Below are 18,650 nucleotides of genomic sequence, written 5' to 3' on the forward strand. Positions count from 1 at the left end.
ATATGGGAAATTAGAGTGTCGTTAATTCAAATATACCCCTTGCAGCAGCAGCAGATGTTTATTTACGCAGAAAATTCTAAAAGCAAGAAAGCAGATGTCGAAGGCCCGCACACTTCCCGCCCTGATTTTTGCGACATCACGAAATGCAAACGCATTGTGAAGTGGGACTTGAGGAGCTTGCCGAAGTCTCTTTTTTTCTGAAACAAACACTAAGGAAGAATGGACACGTAGTAGTAGTATTAGTAGTAGTAGTAGTAGTAGTAGTAGTAGTAGTAGTAGTATAAACGTTTGTTTGCCACAAACGGTAAAGGAGCGGGGGTGATCTCCTGCGTTGGTCGTAATTTAAAATAAATATATGCAGGCACTCTTTCTGGTCACGTGCTTTGTAAAGGACACAGACCTCAGCTAGAAAACATTATAAGATATCATGCCTCAGCCAGGGTTTGTTTTGGTTTCGATTTCATTGAAATGCCTTACGTACAAGCGCAGTGAAGAGATGTGTGCGGGTGAACGCCAAAGCCTAACTTACGTACTGACCACTAATGTATATATATTTAGCAGATAGTGGTAAAAACATACAGTAGTGCAATCAACTAGCAACGAGGCGACCGTCAAGTTATTTGATCAACTGCAAGTGCATCTTCAATACGTGCCCCCAGGTGGAGCCACGTCCTGAGCAATCCTGTGAAGGCTTCGTCAGCGTCACCAAGCCCCGCCCATATAGCGCCGCCTGGCCATTGTAGCCGAATGTGCCTGCACGGCGCCACGCCAAGTTGGCGTTAAGAAGTCCCTTTATGATTGGTTGCAACCAAAGTGATAGCCAATGAGAACAGGTTTTCAGGGAGGTGGCGACGATCGAATAAAAAATGTCTTGGCTCTTTGTAGGCTTCAATATTAATGCGCGCAGCATATTTGGACGTGGGACGGGACAGTGAAAAGACAAACCAAACGATGGTGCGCAAACTAGCAACATCAATATTGAATCCAAGAATATACCAACTAGCCCCTAAATAAGCCTTTGTTAACTTCACTCTCCCTAGGTTCTTTGTGACGCGCTCTGAAACGTCACAAAAAATTGAAGGGAAATGACAGAGAAAAAGGGAACGTATACTTATTCATTTTTTAGGGAACAAAGCATCGTTGGCCGTAGAAAATATAAAGGAAGCTCCCACTAACGCGCAAGACTTGAAGGTAGCGAAGCTGTACGCAACTTTAACGACCATCACGACGGTTTAAGTCCACGAATGCAGCCGATTTGCTTCTTCTTCGCGGCCGCAACGACCTTTACTCCATCATTGTTGCTATACGTGTCAGCTTCCTTCACTTTTTGGAAGTGATAATATTTGGACATCACCTTGAAGGGGCGTACGCAAAATCGTTCCGAGCAAATGTTGCCACTATTACGGCGAACGCTGGAGTCTTAAGTCTCGTTCCGAGCAAGTGTTGTCACGATTACGGCGAACGCTGAAGCTTTTTGTTTTGGCCAATCTTGTCCAAGCTCCCTAAGTGGGTATGCATGGCTTGACAAACGTGCGCAGGGGACGCTGGGCGGTCGCCGCGAGGATGGCGCTCACGAGCGCTCGGCATTTTTTTGCTATTTTTAACTGTGGACACGAAAAATTACGATTTGCTAAACAGCTTCGTTGTTAACAAAAGCCGAGAGAGATTTCCACTGAAACAAAATGTTATTCAGCATTTAATGTCCATTTAATGACAACTAATTCAATCCTAATCCATGCCCATCTGATAAGACGTATGAGCTTGAGGTCCATGTCATGTTTAGAATGGCGTGCGACTTTGGCAATGACCGCGCTGTAATAGCCCACACTCCGGGACGTTCAGTAATGTTACAGTTATCGGTGTAAAACGGAGCACGCTAGCAAACATGAATTAGTCCGCGAACTGGCAGCCGCAATTACAAGTTGTCAGTCAACATTCTGCTCGCCCCATTTGAACGTTCTTCGGTTTCTTGCGCCATGCACTTTCATTCACTTGACGACTCCAAAGCGACAAGCCAACGTTCTCACAAGTCGACCCCTGCGTGCTACTCATTTCTTTGCTTCGAAAGTTAGTTTTGTTCAAAGCAATGACTCGGCACAGCGCGTGCTTGAAGGACGCAAATCGAACGGGCGGCCTCAGGCAAATGGCAGCCGGAGCGAAACCAAATTAGTGTAGTCAAAGAAAGGAGACACGAAAGGTCAGTGGCCCGTGGAGAACATCTATTCTTCGGTTCGGACAACGGAGTTTTCGTCGCTGTTGCCGCTGCTGTGACGCCGGCGGCTGGGAGGTCCTTATAATAACTCGGGCGAGGGAAGCGCCGAATGAGGCTTGCTTAAAGTTTGCTCAGGCGAGACAAGGGGCAGCGCCGCCGCCAGGCACAACAATGCCGACCTTCCCCGCCACCAAGAGGGCCACCAACGAGTGACCAGGTACACCTTTGTGTCCCGGTGTGACTTGGGCGGTACTGGGCGTTGTTGCCGGGCTGTCTGGGTTTGGAAGCTCTAATTAGGTCGCCACTGCAGAAAGCGCCTTATAAGATACCATAATCCCTTACGCAACCTCTCGCTGTGTTGAGGCGCTGCTTAATTATGGCGCCCGGTTCTGCCGATTCGATTTATCCCGCTTTCATTTATACGTTTGTCGGTGCAGGTGCGGGTTCTCGGGCAACACAAAATATTAGGCGAGGCACGATTTACGCGCGGAGCAGACTTTGCGTGCCCAACGAGGCGATTTAGAAACCCTCACCCATGTTTCTGCCTTGCCATCCCTGGTATTCACAACAAAAAAGGCACCTATACACGCCAGAACCCGTAACCATCGTCAGCTGCTAACTGTAGGTCCTGCACCCGTGACTGAACTGAAGCACGTTAGTCGTGTCCGTGACAACCCCGCTCCCAGCACGCCCTTGAAAACGGTATCTACAAAACGGGTCTGCCGACTGTCCTGGACTAACCATACCTTTCCACGACCAATGTCAACAGTGCAAACTGTGCATATTGGTGCTACTGACTGAGTGAACTGTGCACATTGTAGCCCCGTTTACATTGACCCAACGAGGGCGCGTTGAGTCGAAATAAACAGGTTTTTTGGACTCAACCCCCACATGTATAAGCGGACTGGTTGTGTTGGAGAGCCGTCGCGGTGAGTCCAGTCGGCCCGGAGGCAGGGGGTGGGTTGGCTCCTTCGTCGGGCTGAGTCGGCGGGCCGCGGGGAGCAGAATACCGCATTGGCGTGGTTCTAATGCGCCCCCAATCGTAACGCGCGGGTAAGTTCGCGCAGAAAAATTCAAAAAAAAAAATAATTTGACACTGACGGTACTGCGCCGATGAGAAAGACATGACACCACGTAATTGGAAAGGGAAATTTTATTTGGCGTATGCAGCTGTGGAAGCCAAAAATGTTCATGCTTCATAAGATTTCTCATCCACCTCCTGCTGGAAATAAAGTTATAGCGGGGAACATTGAAGCTGTTTGCGATTTCAAGTGTCTTGGTCTTCGTAATCCTAGGCGTTACGGGCTAATTGCATCAGCACAAAAAAAAATGTGCAACAGCTGGCCAAGTTATGCGGCATGCCATTAAGGAATTATTGCGCCGAAATTCACTCACGGGGTGTTGACGGATTACTTTTATTGGATTGAGTTGGATTTTGGGAAGCTTCGTGTTCGTTCCGCATGGCAATGCTGCTGGCTGCTTTAAAGCCTATTTCGCTTTTCAGCCCGACTATAACGCGCACACAAATATTAAGGTTACCTTTTAGCAAAAGAGGGTGCGCATTAGAATCGTGAAAATTCCGCGGGAACCCCTCCGCTCCTCTCATCTCAATTCGTTGGACGGGGTTCATATAAACGCAGGATGGGTCGAGGTAGCCGAACCCGCTGCAGTCGACTCGACCCTATCTCGTCAAGTCCATGTATCCGGCGCTTGTGCAGGGCCTCATGGCCTCTCGTCTTTAATAAAGTGTTTCACCCACTCTTCACGCTAGAAGCAAATTATTTATTTCAATTTGATACGTTCACAAGGACCTCAGGATGCTCACAAATGGCTGTTCAGCGGAACCTACTACGACAGCTGGTTGTAATTTATTTTTTAGTGCTTCGTGTAAATCGCAGTTGCCGGCTTGTCCACCTTGCATCATCAACACCTGCGGTTGGTATTCCGGAAACAGTCAGATGAGTTCCCAGTAGAAGTAGTACCTGGGTAATATACTTAGACTTGCCGTCGGCCATACCATGCTGATACCCCGGTTCTTGTCCGAATATACTTCGACTCCAATTAAGTTCTCGAAACTACTGCACTTCTATAACTTCACAAACTCAACTGGTTACAGTTGAGAACGCGAGAGAACGCGAGAACTTTGTTTACGGCATTTATGGCAGGTCACCAGGTTCTCATTCTAGGTCATTTTTAGTCATATTCGCAGGTTCTGAAAATGAGGTGTGGCAGGCGAATTAAGGTCCTTGACCGTCGTGGCAGGAATTCCTTATTAAACGTCAGCTGTGCAGCACGCGCTTCATCAACAGCGCAGCTGCCGCTTTGGAACAGCTGCCAGTAGAAGGATTTTGACGTCGCCGGAAGCCACACGTGACATAGATCCCCTGCTGCTTGCTGGGAGATTAGCGGTTTCAAACTTCCAGCTCTCCTCCCGCCATGCTCCGGGAAGGTCACACGTGGCTCAACTGCGTATAGACACCCTTACCCCTGTCATACGAAGTCAACCAGTCACAAAAATTTTGAAGATGTTTTGTCGATAAACTGTGTTCTGGATTCTCTCCAGTGCCTTCTCCTATAGATGTGGCGTGGAGAATCCACCTTAGAACAGTGCACTGAGCGGGCTCTCACATTCCGAAAGTTAGTTCGGCAAGCCGAGTACTTCGCAGCTTACAATCCTCTCCATTTTTTGTGCCTTTTTATTTACTCCTTAATTACTTTTTTTGTTTTACGCTGTAGGTAACTGTAGGCACCTCCGATTTCTAAACAGCGCCTCCCTGCTTTGGAATTTCGCCCATTTGTCGTGAATTTCATAAATAAATAGAAATATTGACTAAGGAATATACCGCACTTGTGTTATAGCCTTCAATGGTGCAAAGATTGGGATACGAAAATTAACTCACAAAAACCAGTCCTTTTACGAATAACGCGTAAAAAGTATCCCAGAGTTTTCCAGTACCACCTTCATGGCTTCACGATTTCAGAAGTTTTATTTTACAAGTATTTAGGCGTCACTTTTACTCAGAATTTTACATGGTTCCAACATATTTCCGACATATGCGGACCAGCCCTTAAAAAGAAATGTTTGTTAAGGTAAAAGCTTAAGCATGCTCCGAGTAATGTTAAGCTGTTAGCCTTCAGGTTTCATCAGGTTCATCAGGTAAAAACTTGAATATGCGTATGTTATGTGGGGCCCGCAAACTAAGAATGATGTCAAGCAAGCTTAGATGCTCCAAAGAAAATACGTTCGTTTCATTTATGGCAAATATAGACGACAAGACTCCCCCACACAGCTCATGACCGACAATAATATCCCCACCATAGAAACAAGAAGGAAACTAAACCGTCCATTGCTTCTTCACAATATACTGACTAAAAAAGTTTCGTTGCCTATACTGTACCTACATTCCTTAAGCCACTAACCACGAGAAGAACGCTCCACAAACGAGAGCATGCTTGAGAGCCTGTTTTCGCAGGGACTACTTCATTTAAAAATAGCTTTTTACCGCGTACCATAGGAGACTATGCTTTACTTTCTGAGTCAATTCTGGCGGCTGACAATTTTGCTAGAGCATTGAAGCAACACTTGTCTTGTGGAACCGATGGTATTGACGTAATACAGTGATGATATCTTGTTTCAGATCACTGTGTTGGTATGATTAAGGTTGCATTCTGTTCGGCTTCGTGATTTATATTGTCCATTTGCTGTTTTGCCTTGTGTTGTTTTCCCGATAGCGTTGTGTTTTTGTTGTTGTTGCTGGTACCGACCAATGATCTTTGTATTCTTCACTTGCCTCTCCTGCTAGGGCCATTCTGGCCTGCAGTATTTTCAAATAAATGAATAAATAAATCCTTGTTTTTTTCTTAGGGGGGGGGGGGGGGGGAGCCTGCTCTGAAGCGACAAAGACAGCGCATGGAACATCACACGAACACATCATGTCCTTTGTCAGTTTCGTGTAAAATGTGACGACAAAGTGTGATTTCTTTGGCAGAAGCTTTTTACTGGATATTTATTTTACTACTGGCGCCTTGCAAAACAAAGAAAAAAGAATTTCTCAGTTCTGATATTGAGAAATTCCTGCTGTATTTACATGATTTATACACAGTTACTATATTTTCTAGAACGAAAAAAAAAGTTTCCATCCATGGCGGATGCGTTCGGAAAGTGCTGCGCGAATTTTCACATTTTCGTCAAAAAATCCACCATGTAAGTTCTTATCCTTTCGCATTCCTCTTTCATAATGTCCTAGAGCACCTTCGTACCAAATTTGAACAGCCCCAATAGTTTTAGAATACAAACGTTGTCTTTTTGTAGGTGCGGGGCGGCCGTGTGCGTTGAGTCACTGGCAAGCAAAACGAACCTTGCTAACTTCCGCGACAAGATGACCCTTTAAAAAGCCATACCCGCGTTATCACGTTACTGTTCCGGTAGTTCGGCAAGTTAAAGCAACTCTGTAGGTGCATTTCTGCTAAAGTTACACCAATAGCCGAAATGTAAACAAACCATAGTCGCCGCAGCCATAATAGGCGTAGCCACTAGTAACTAGAGAGGAGGTAAAAAAGGCTCCCAAGGTCATGAAAAGAGGACAAGCTGGAGTTGACGATGGAGGGAGGAGATATTGAAGGAGGGAGGAGATATTGAAGGAGGGAGGAGATATTGCTCTGGAAAAACTCGCTGTACTATTTTCGGAATGCTTGAAGGCGCAAAAAATGCCCATAGCCTGGAAAACCGACAACAATATTCTCATTCATAAGAAGGGAGATCCCAAGGACATCAATAATTACAGACCCATCAGCCTTTTCGCTGTCGTGTACAAGCTTTTTACCAAAGTTATAGTTAGTCGGATAGGTGACAGTCTGAATTTCCAACAACCCAGAGAGCAGGCTGGCTTTAGGGAAGGGTACTCAACTATGGATCACATTCATGCTGTTAATCAAGTTACAGAAAAATACTGGGCCATCTTCACTAACGTGAAACCTGGGGAGGGGATAAGCATGCAGTGTATAAGTGTATTCTTAGCGCCTTGACGTTTTGGCCAACGGAGGTAAAACCGCTGGGGTGTAGAGGTACACGGCTTTGCTGTAAAAGTCTCTTGTCTTTGATGCACCAAGCTCTCTAGCGCGAGGCGTAAACGAGTGTTCCGTTTTTTTTTTATAGTGCGCGTTACGTTCTAGCGTGAGGCGTAAATGAACTGTGAAACATGGTTAAGTAGCGCGGTAAACACGGGAAAATAAGTGGAGACCCCGCAGGATTAGTGCTAGCACAGGACTAGCACAGGACTAGCGTAAACGAGTTTCTAGGTGTTTTGGTGCAGTGACTACATGAAACGACGATTACGACGATGACCACGAGAGGAGACGCCAACAGCCCCAGCCCCTAAGTAGCTTCACCCCTAAAATCCGAAGAATGTGCTAAACATTTTTTACATATTTGTGGAGTATGAGAAAGCGTTTGATTCCATATTCACCGCAGCCGTGCTAGAAGCACTAAAAGATCAGGGCATAGAGGATAGTCTAGAAGACATACATAAAGAATGCACGGGCACGATAACCCTCCACAAGCAAAGCGACAAATTCCCGATCCGGAAGGAAGTAAAAAAGGGAGATACAATCTCTCCAAACTATTCACAGCATGTCTGGAGGGACTGTTTAGAAAACTTGACTGGAAAAGCATAGGACTAAGAATAAATGAGGAATACTTGAGCCGTTTCAGGTTTGCGGACGACATAGTATTGCTGAGTGAGACTACAGAACACTTGCAAACAATGCTTGAGGAACTACATTCAGAGAGCATGACCGTGGGGCTAAAAATAATTGCGAATAAATTTAATGTACTGAGAAATAAGCATGCGAAAAAACGTGCTCTTCAGCTTAGGGAAAAAAAACGCTAGAAGAAGTAGAAGAATACAACTACCTCGGGCGGATGGTTAGTGCTGACCCCAACCACGAAAGAGAAATCTGGGGCAAAATATGTATGCGTTGGGGAGCACACAAAAAACACTCCCAAATAATGAAAAGTAAGCGACCTCTGTCACTCAAAAGAAAAAATCTACAACCAGTGCATACTGCCGGTTATTACGTGTGAGTTTACTAAACAAGTACAAAGCAAACTTAGGTCGGCTCAACTGGCCATGGAACGAATGATGTTAGGAATAACACTCAGGGACAGGAAACGAGCTACCTGGATCAGAGCTCAAATAAACAGCTCAAAAATGAACACCTCAAATAAAGAATAAAGAATAAACAAACTAGAATAGAAGGTATCATAGCTCAAATAAAGAAAAAGCAATGGACTTCGGCTGGCGATGTAGTGAGACGAAGCGACAACCGGTTGACAATTGATGTAACCGAGTTGATACCAAGAGATGGGTCTAGAAGAAGGGGAAGGCCAGTAATCCGTTGGAGGGATGAAATGAGGAAATTCGGTGGTAAACTCGGACCCGAGCAGCTCAGGACAGGAGCAGTTGAAGGTCAATGGGAGAGGCCTTCGTCCTGAAGTGGACCTGAGTAAGCTGGGGATGATGATGATGATGCTGATGCTGCTGCTGCTGCTGATGATGATGATGATACTACTTTGAGTTCAGGATTTGCTTCTAACTTTGATATTTCCTCACATTTTTTTTGCTAAAATATTCAACTTTTGTCACTTTATTCTATCCTTTAGGTAATGTTATGTAGAAAAAGGTGTCTGCGAATTTATGTGCTTGCTACTTTTGTCGATTGAGCGTTACTCTTGTTCATGAAAATTGACGCTTGTATGCCAACCTTCAGGGGTTTTTAACACTTCTTTAAAGACATTGCTTCTTTGCCACAAGTGGTTTATATTTCGCTCAGCGACTTGGCCTTTACTTGAAAGACATATTCAGGATCATATCTAGGATTGACTAATTCGTTGTTGAATCACTGAAGTTGCAGTCATTCCTACGATGTAAATCCGAGAGACGTCGTGGAATGAGAGTTGTCGTGGAATTATTGCTTGGGTTTGGTCGCAAGTTGTTCCTCCCTTGCTGCTGCGGCTTACTGTAGCTTTAGTTTTTTACGCGAAAGTTTTATTCCGGGGTACACAAACCTCACCGACGTCATATCCGCCACGGAAATGGCATCATCAGAAAAAGTTCTATAGACGCGACGGCACCAGGATTCCAGCCCACGACCACTCTGACCGCAACGTGAAATGAGAAACGCTCTGCCTACTACTGGGCCATGAAGTTAAGCCCGCACAGCTGTACGAACGCGCCTTATGTCCTTCCCTCCAACTTGTCCGTCCAGATAGTGCTGTAGTCTAGGAGAGGTGAAGCGATGTAGTGCGTTATGACACTCAAGAGTGCCGATAGTTGGCGTCTCGGTAGGGCAGCGTGTAGCAACGGAAGCTGCTGTGTTTACCCGTCCACCGCCTATGTGGAACGTCGTTCAGCTTGTGGAACGCCGCCGCCGCGTTCCACAACCTGAGCTTGTCGCAACGCAAGCGTCTGGCGAACACGCACAGAGCAGGACCAATGTGGCCGCACTTTTGCCTAGGCGACCCGCCAGCAGAACGTCGCTTGCCAAGCACACCCACAAGAATGCTGCCTATCCGCAAATCATGCTCCTTTCGCTGTAGCGCACTGTGACTTCACCAAACGATTCACTGACAACCCGTTCGGTTTTGTTCGCACTGTTTTCGAGCGCCTTGGGTTTCAATCGAATTTACGCAATTATCCTTCGCGTATAATCCAGTGCCTAATGTTGGTGCCTATAACGGTACCATACCAACGAAATATAAATAGCGATGTGAAAGTTTATACCTATGCGCAATATACATTCAACTGCTCCTGTGAAGGCACATTTCACTTGAGTGTTTTACAGATTCCTATGAAAGAGGGATCAACCACATTTTTTTTTGTCGAGCATCGCGTAGCCGGCAAAAAAATCAGACTGGCGTTAAGCACTGGGATGAGAATTCATCGTCGATCTGCTTAGCCGAGCAGAGCATATATAATGTGAACGCTCGGGTAAGCCTGCTCATAACGAACTTGAAAGAGTAGTTCGATAAAATGTTTGTCTCTTTCTCTCGCTAAACCTGAAGTGCGTAGCTGACGCTCCTTTAGTATTTACGTCAATGCCTTTATGTAATAAACGGAGTGATTCGCGTGGGGACGTCATTTTTCTCGGTTTGCCGCTTCGAAACGACTTAAATAACGTCTTGCGTAAACTCGCTACCGCTGTATACGGGGTCTTAAACAAACGGCAGTTGCTCGCTCCAAAGATGGCAATATAGCCCTGTGCGTAGGCTGGCTTTTGAAACATCTCGATCTTGACGTATGTTTCTCTTGGAACCTCCCCTACTCGTGGTCTAGCTGGGCCGCTCCACCCCCGAAAACCTACTGGCCTCCCTGTGATGCCTGTTGGCGGCCCACATTGAGACTGTGCACCTCCGGCAAGTTTGCTCTCTCTCTCTCTCTCTCTCTCTCTCTCTCTCTCTCTCTCTCTCTCTCTCTCTCTCTCTCTCTCTCTCTCTCTCTCTCTCTCTCTTCTCTTCTCTTTTTCTCTCCCCCTCTCTCTCTCTGTTAGTATTTCACAGCGTGCACATGCCCGTTGGAAACGCTGCTTAATGGCGGGATTGAATTTTATTTGACTTTATCGACTTCCTTGCTGGGCTGTTCCCTAAAAAAAATCAGCATTAGGTGAAAAAAACATGCACCTACTTCATGGTTCCGAAAAAGAAAAAAAAACACAACCAGGGTCATTTCATGGGCTGCATTAGAGACTAGCGCGAGACCGTGTGTTCCCCTCTGGTGGCGCTTGGTTGCTCTTAGTTTGGCAAGTTTATAGTTGGGATCAAGGTGGCTATTTTTATAGGGTTTTGCAAAGACATTGTCGTGGCGCACAACTTGTTCCTGGCTAATATATAAACCTCGTTATAGACAACAATGATGCAGCGAATTATCGGCTATGGCAAACTAAATACGACCTTCGGTTGGACACGCTTTACTTCAGCGGCACTTGTTCTTTTAGATGCGACGCATCTCTTTGACTCGCCTTGTCCCTCCATCCATCCGTAGTCCGCACGCCTCTCCCCCATTCTCCTCGCCACGCCAGCTGCGCGGTAACGCCGCTCTCACCGCAGCGCCATCTTGCGTTAGCGCTCGCTCCCCTCGCCATGCCAGCTGTGCGTCAGCGCGCGTTAGCGCTCGGTTAACACATGCGCATGCGCTACTCTCTCTCAATACCGTCACCGTTAGCGCGCGGTACATATAAACGCGATAACTGCGCCGCTCCGCTCAGTCGCTCCACCGCCGCCGCTCCGATGACATCCGATGACCACCGATGATTTGAATGGAGGCTTACAGGTCTGCTACCGCGATGGTCGGCGCAACCGTAACAAGCACCGCCCAGATGCGTCGCATCACCCATGGTTTCCCCCCGCGGGAAGATGTGGTCAATTTTTTATAACGAAACCGGAACCGCGAGAGCTGTGCCCGATATCAGCTGCAACGAAGGAAGATTTTGTTCGCGAGAGGCTCAAAACTCGGAAACTAGCGTGAACACTGAAAAACTTCTTCCTGCTCAGTGCTGTGAAAAGCCACCATTCGAAGGCCCCATTCTACTTCAAATAAATCAGAGTGCTGGCCTGTATTGTCAAACAAACTTTGTTCTGTCGTAATGTGACGCTCTCATGTGCTGGCCCATTTATCATGCCACAAGGAGACAGGTAAGGATTCCCTCGTTTATAGGGGGTTCGACGCATAGGATAATGCGTTTTTGTATCTAGGATGTTTGCGCGCGCCAGACTGCTGATTTGTTGGAGTCGATTTTTACCTCTACTGTTACAACGAATATCGGATATAACGAAGTAATTTATGCTCCGATACTACTTCGTTAAAACGAGGTTCGTCTGTACAGCTTTATTAGTACACATTCCACGTGGCTAGACCATTATAAGAGGAATTAAGTGAGACTTATGGAGCGTTAATAAATTAAACAAAAGATTAACGCCATTCCACTCAGCGTGAAAGCTGTCGGAAGTACAGAGCAGTGTTTCGCCATAATGGGCTGTACCGCCGTCATCCGCTCACTGCTGCCACCCAATGCCATTCAATTTTCCGCCGTCGCAGTGCTCGCTCGCCCCCTGCCTGAAACTGCGCCAGGGGGAGTTCTGCTGTTTTTGTGTTTGCTTTAATTTTATATTCTAAAGCTGTTTTGCGTCATTTCGAATGCGTATTTTTTTTTCTTGCGCGGCTGGAGCCTTTCTGCGGCATTTCGAAAGCGCCATTTTCTTCTTGCGCGTGAGACGGCGTGAAACGACGTGAGACGGCGTAAACTTTCATATCAAACACGAGACAACGCTAAATCTTCTTATTTAACTCGGGGACTGCATGGCTTTAGGCCACGCGACTAACTCGTCGTCTTGTTTTTGCTACGCCCACACCCACGCCATTGCACCCATTACGCACATATTTTACACACACTGCAGCGAGCGAGTACAGTCAAACGAGGTGGCACAGAACAGCGCTAGGAACGCTTCGGTAAGGAACCCGCGCCAATAATTTTGCTGCGGGGCGGGTTATTGTGCGAAGTTATGATTAATTCTTTGCTAGGCTTTCTTGTTCTCTTTTGTTTTTTTAAAGACGATAGTATTTCTTGGGCTACTTAAACGCAGAAATTTTGGTCTGTCTGTCTGTCTGTCTGTCTGTCTGTCTGTCTGTCTGTCTGTCTGTCTGTCTGTCTGTCTGTCTGTCTGTCTTCTCTTTTGTTTTTTTAAAGACGATAGTATTTCTTGGGCTACTTAAACGCAGAAATTTTGGTCTGTCTGTCTGTCTGTCTGTCTGTCTGTCTGTCTGTCTGTCTGTCTGTCTGCTTGTCTGTCTGTCTGTCTGTCTGTCTGTCTGTCTGTCTGTCTGTCTGTCTGTCTGTCTGTTTGTCTGTGACTCGATTAAGCCACCCAGCCAACGTGAAACGGGAGCTGCGGAATAGTCTTATATACCCACAGCCAAATCTAAACGTCTAAGCCCGGTGTCGATGTTCATACTTGTCAACACTGTTGAAGAAGAACAGGACAAAATATAAGGCAGAGCATCAATACATAAGTGATATTTGCAGTGTTCCTTTATTAAAATTTATGTATGCTCCGTTTTTGCGATAGCAAATGGAATGTTACACCAACTGTTGAAAACCACCGCCTGCTGTTGCTCCTGGCGGCATTTAAGAAATCAAACGGCAACGCAACTAAAGGTTCCACTAGATAGGTTCCACGTTCCGCTTGAAACGCTCGTGGATTAGGAGAACGTGGTTCTATAAACGTTGTAGTAGGGTGCCTCGATTCAGGCGCATCTCCACCGTACGGCAGCGCTGTACGGCAGAGGCACGCACCCGACTTGGAGCAGTGAAGAGCGGTAAATTTAAATTTACTTGAGCAAACTTCTATCGTGTTATCTTGGGTGGAAGGAGGCTGGAGAGGAACAGCATGAAGGAAAGAAGGAAGGATGTAGAAGGAAGGCTGGAAACTTAACCTGGCTAGAGCCTAGTTGGCTATCCTGCACGGGGGATAGGGTACATAGGCAAAGGAGAAAATAAATAACGAAGAAAAATTGGAGCAGGCAAGTATGCCCAGCGCTGAAGCACTAAACGTTCAAGTTCAGTGAGATGTGAGCGGGAAAGAGAAGGGAGGCGTTTACTTGGCAGAGGCGTTAGTCGACTATTGTCTTTCGTCGACATTTGCAACGAAAGGAGCATATACGCGGGCATTTTTGTATTCTTGCTTTTTCTTTTGCTTCCTTCAGCTTTTCCCTCCCACCCCCCCTACCCCCTTGTTTTTAGAGTACACCTTCCCTATAAAGTGAAATCCTGCGTACGGCCCCTGGACGAGCTATTATTTGCTTCAAGATTCATGTTTACGAACGCGAGTTTAAACAGTTTTCCGAAAATCCACTCCTCTGCAACTCAAAGGTATTACATTTCCTGGGGAATGATTTGCTTGTACCATTACTTCACGCAGCGAAAAGCGCTGTGATCGCAGTTATGAGAGTGGCTAAGGTTGAAAGAAGTCGCGTCCCGGAAGGTCTGACAGTCGATGATCTGACTACGAGGTTTATTTAGGAGACGCGAAACACGGAGTTATCGGTGTGGAGTGTTTACCTGTTCGAGAATTCCCTCTTCCTCCGCAAATGGCCTTGAACACTCATGTTTGAATAAAAGTGTATCAGTTCATCAAAAACGAAAGTCAAACACGAGAAAAGTAAATAAACGAGGAAAGGGTGGTTCCTATTTTTAGGAACAAACCCGATTAGACCCACGTGCTCACTCCTTCTCATGTGGGAAAAACAGCTTCCTCAATATCGCGTTCCTCGTATCACGGAGTGCTGCCGGAAGCGCCTATACCACTTTCACGGATCGAAGCCTCCGCTTCCACCTCCAACGCCACACAGATGGGCCTTATGTTAAGCATCATTGCTCCCACCACGTTCGGAGGAACCAAACTTTAAACTCGCGTAGTTGTTCCACAGAGTCTCGGCACGAGATTCTTCCAAGAGCAACGAGTAATCTTCGCGGCAAAGCCCGCCAACACACCGCCTTAGGCACGCACTCTCATATCACCCGCCCATGCCGAACCTCCACGTGTCTACGAAGGCACCCTGCACGTCTCTTCTTACTTTGACTGAATTTCGGTGAAGTTTCATGCACCATTGCTGAGGTTATCCCGGTAACTAATCGAATGAACAGCGGCGCATTATAAGGTTCGTACCAATCTGCTAAAGCCCCATTGTAAAATACTGATTAAATGTGGTTGACATTCTGCTTTTGCGCATCCCAGATGCCGTGAGGCTATGCGCGGATGCGTAAGTCGTACGCTATCCACAAAGAAAGATAGTCGGGTGCAGAAGAGGCCGCTTTCGCCCACGCCGCCGCGGTGTCTTTGCCGTGCTGCACCGAACTAAAAGGACAGGTGCCGAGAACACCATACGCAGGGAGAGCCACAAACTTGGCGAAAACAGATCCGCCGTGGTGGAGTGATGGAATCTCAATCACGCCTTGATTTTGCTCCGCACCGCAAAGGAAATCTTGACGTCAATGGTGCGCTTCCCCGATCGTGCTCACTCGGCGAACTACGACCTGATTGACGTCGGAGGGCGAGAAACAACGCTTCGAGCCCTAAAGGCTTTCCGCGCCACCTTGGTGCTTTTTTTTTGGTACTTTTGAACCGTGGACTTTTGTATCACTGTTCTCTAGGGGCGCTCAGGTTTATGTGAAACTGCATCCTTTGGGGCGGGGTGGGATGCAGTGGGTAGATTATAAGGGCTTAAATCTGGGAAGAGTGAATGCCAGGGGTGTTTTCCTGGCGAGCGCGCGCTGTCTACCAATAATTTGTCCGTAGCTAGGGCATGCTGCTGGCATACGTAAAGAGCAATCATTACGAAGTTATTCTCTCCTTCAAAAGATGGGAAGGGCGCAGGAAAAGTCGATAACAAATGTGTGAGGTGTGATACACACTGGGAGTTGAGGTGGTCGTATCCGAGATATTAGCCATGGAGGGGGAAGAGGATTTTAAAGACGATAGTCTTTCTTGGGCTACTTAAACGCAGAAATTTTGGTGACTTTGGTCTGTCTGTCTGTCTGTCTGTCTGTCTGTCTGTCTGTCTGTCTGTCTGTCTGTGTGTCTGTCTGTCTGTCTGTCTGTCTTGAAAGGATAAATTTATTATCAAAAAATCCTGGTATCAATGATACAACGTAACAACCAGAAACAATTAAACAAGTGCAGCGCCAGTTGCTACAAAACTAATAGAGCGCAAAAGCTGCCAGTTACAGACACTTACAGAAACACATAAACAGTTTCAAGTTGATTGTAGACAAAAGATTAACATACAAACAATTTAGAGTTGCTTACAACCAAAAGATTAACATGCGAGGAAAACAATTATACAAAAACATTCGCTTCAAGAATGCAGCATTATACAAAACAGGGTTGGTTTTATGTCACAACGGGTACTGTACCGCACTAACACTCAATTCTAACACCAAAATCAATTGTTACAACGAAAATCCCTAAGGACACAAGTCTGGAAAACTGGCATGAATAATAACCCTTTTGTTCGAAACCTCAATAAACCGGGTAGACCAATGTCGCAGAAACTCTTCCTCACCCAAAAGGGCCAACTCGCCTTCCAAAAAGGTCACGAGGTGTTGTCTGAAGAAGGAAAGCAAGGGCCACTGCATACGTAGCCTGCGATTCTGTGCTACGGCCCTGCAGCGATTACGCCATAGTATATAATCGCCAATCACTACGAATAGTTTGCCAAGGGGAGTGCCAGGGCACTGTTCTCTAAGTTGATACCGTGCAAGCCCCAAACTTGGAGCGGCACGGTGTATGATGCGCCAAAAGCAACGCGCAACAGTGCAGCTTGAGAACGTGTGAGCCGTGGATTCTGGTTGACCGCAGTTGGGACAGGAAGAGTTCTCTGTTACTCCCCAGCGAAATAATCTATCTTTTGTGGGAAGAATTCGCCACGCTTTTTGCCACTGGATGTTTTTGGCGTCCTCTGGCAGCCTACCTGAAGTCAGCCGTAACCAGGGCAAATCTGGTGGATCCACACGTCTGCCCGATCTCGCAGTAACTATTTTTTCACACAGCCTGGCAGGTTGTTCATTCACAAAATCGAGATCAGCATCCAGTGCACGAATTTCCTTAGCTAAAGTAATGACGGCCTTGAACAGTCTTGGCGGGAAAGCTGCACTGGGGTGCAGGTTTCTGGCCATAGTTGGACAAAGAACCCGTCTAGAAGGACCGAGAAAGTATAGGATCAAAGGTCTGCCCGGAGCTTCTACGTCACTGAGAAGTGAAGAGACGACTCTAAGGGCCAACAACTGGCTCATGAGGTCGATGCAAGGGAGACCATAACCCCCAGAGCGGCGTGGGAGGCGCAGGGCATCTCTCGCTAAACGCTCCGTGCTTCCATCCCAAAAGAAAGAAAAAATGTCGCGGGACACTTTGTGCGTAACAGGATTGGGAGGCAGCATAATCCTGGAGACAAAAAAGAATTTAGCAAGAAAAACGCATTTAATCAGATACGATTTCTCCGAAAAAGAGAAGCTGAAAGACCTAGCCCGGGCAACATTCTTTTGAATATCCTCAACTAACTCGGGCCACATGTCTGGAGAAACACCTTCTTCGGTAAATCTGACGCCGAGAATCATCAGGTCTCGAACTATTTTTAAGTTATGAATGGGGGCGAGTGTAGCGTTTCCCAGAGAGAGGACAGCACTTTTTGTGACATTTAACTCGGCACCTGAAAGTCGAGCATAAGACTCGAAGTCCCCTAAAACAGCCGTGAGGCTATCAGTGTCCCGGATAAAAATAGTGACGTCATCTGCGTACGCAGATACTTTAACCGAGCCTTGTCCGGGCAGGGGGAGACCCCTAATTTGGGGGTTATCAACGAGTTTTCTGATGAAGGGGTCTAGACATAAGACAAACACAAGCGGCGACAAGGGGCATCCTTGTCTGACACCTCTATGAATTGCAATTTCCCCCTGTACCACACCATTAATGACCAGGTCACTGGATAAATTATCATACAATTCTCGGAGAAGCTGAACAAATTCAGAGGGAAACCTATATGCCTGAAATATGGCAAGCAAGTATGAATGATTGACCCTATCAAATGCCTGTTTTTGGTCTAAAGAGACACACAGGCCTGCAATACCAGTTTGGTGCGTATAGGCAAGTACGTCTCGGGTTAGGCTAAGTGCCGAAAAAATATTTCTGTATGGGACCGAGCCAACCTGTTGGAGTGAGAGGAGGTCCGGCCAAAGAGCTTTAATTCTGGATACCAAAAGGGAAGTTAAAATCTTGTAGTCCGAGTTCAAAACGGTTATTGGTCTGTAAGAACTCGGGAGAGAGGGGTCGTTTCCTTCTTTCAAAAGTAAGATTAGACGGCCTCTCTTAAACGAGTTTGGAAGCCGCTGATCTGCTAGGATTGAATTTATAAGTTGCACTAAGGAAGAGCCTAATTCTGCCCAGCAACGCTTGTAGAATTCCGTTGGCAAACCGTCCGGACCAGGCGCCGATCCGGTTTTCATTTCTCTTAAAATGTCGTATAGCTCGGAACAGGTTACGTCCTTCAGTATTTGGGAGTGTATGCTTTGTGGAACCTGAGGTAGGGAATTTGAAGCAGAACATAGTTGTGCTACCATGTGTCTTTCATCTACCCCGAGCGAATCTCCCGCAAAGACATCAGAAAAGAAAGAAAGAAACCCTGATTTTATAGCTGATGGGTCTGTGGAGACGGTGTTATCCGGGCAGCGCACACACTCTATAATGTTTGGAGCTGCACGCGTCGCCAAAAATCTTTGAATTTCTAAACTACCGTTGCAAGGACCATGAATATTGTAGGAAGCGGGTGGTTGCATTGTTTCATTCAGTTGGCGTTTGTACCGCTCCCTAAGGATGCCAAGATATTCGCTCATT

This window comes from Haemaphysalis longicornis, unplaced genomic scaffold (genome assembly GCF_048455015.1).
Source record: "Haemaphysalis longicornis isolate Haplotype H1 unplaced genomic scaffold, Haemaphysalis longicornis Haplotype H1 scaffold_4, whole genome shotgun sequence".
Taxonomy (NCBI): Eukaryota; Metazoa; Arthropoda; class Arachnida; order Ixodida; family Ixodidae; genus Haemaphysalis; species Haemaphysalis longicornis.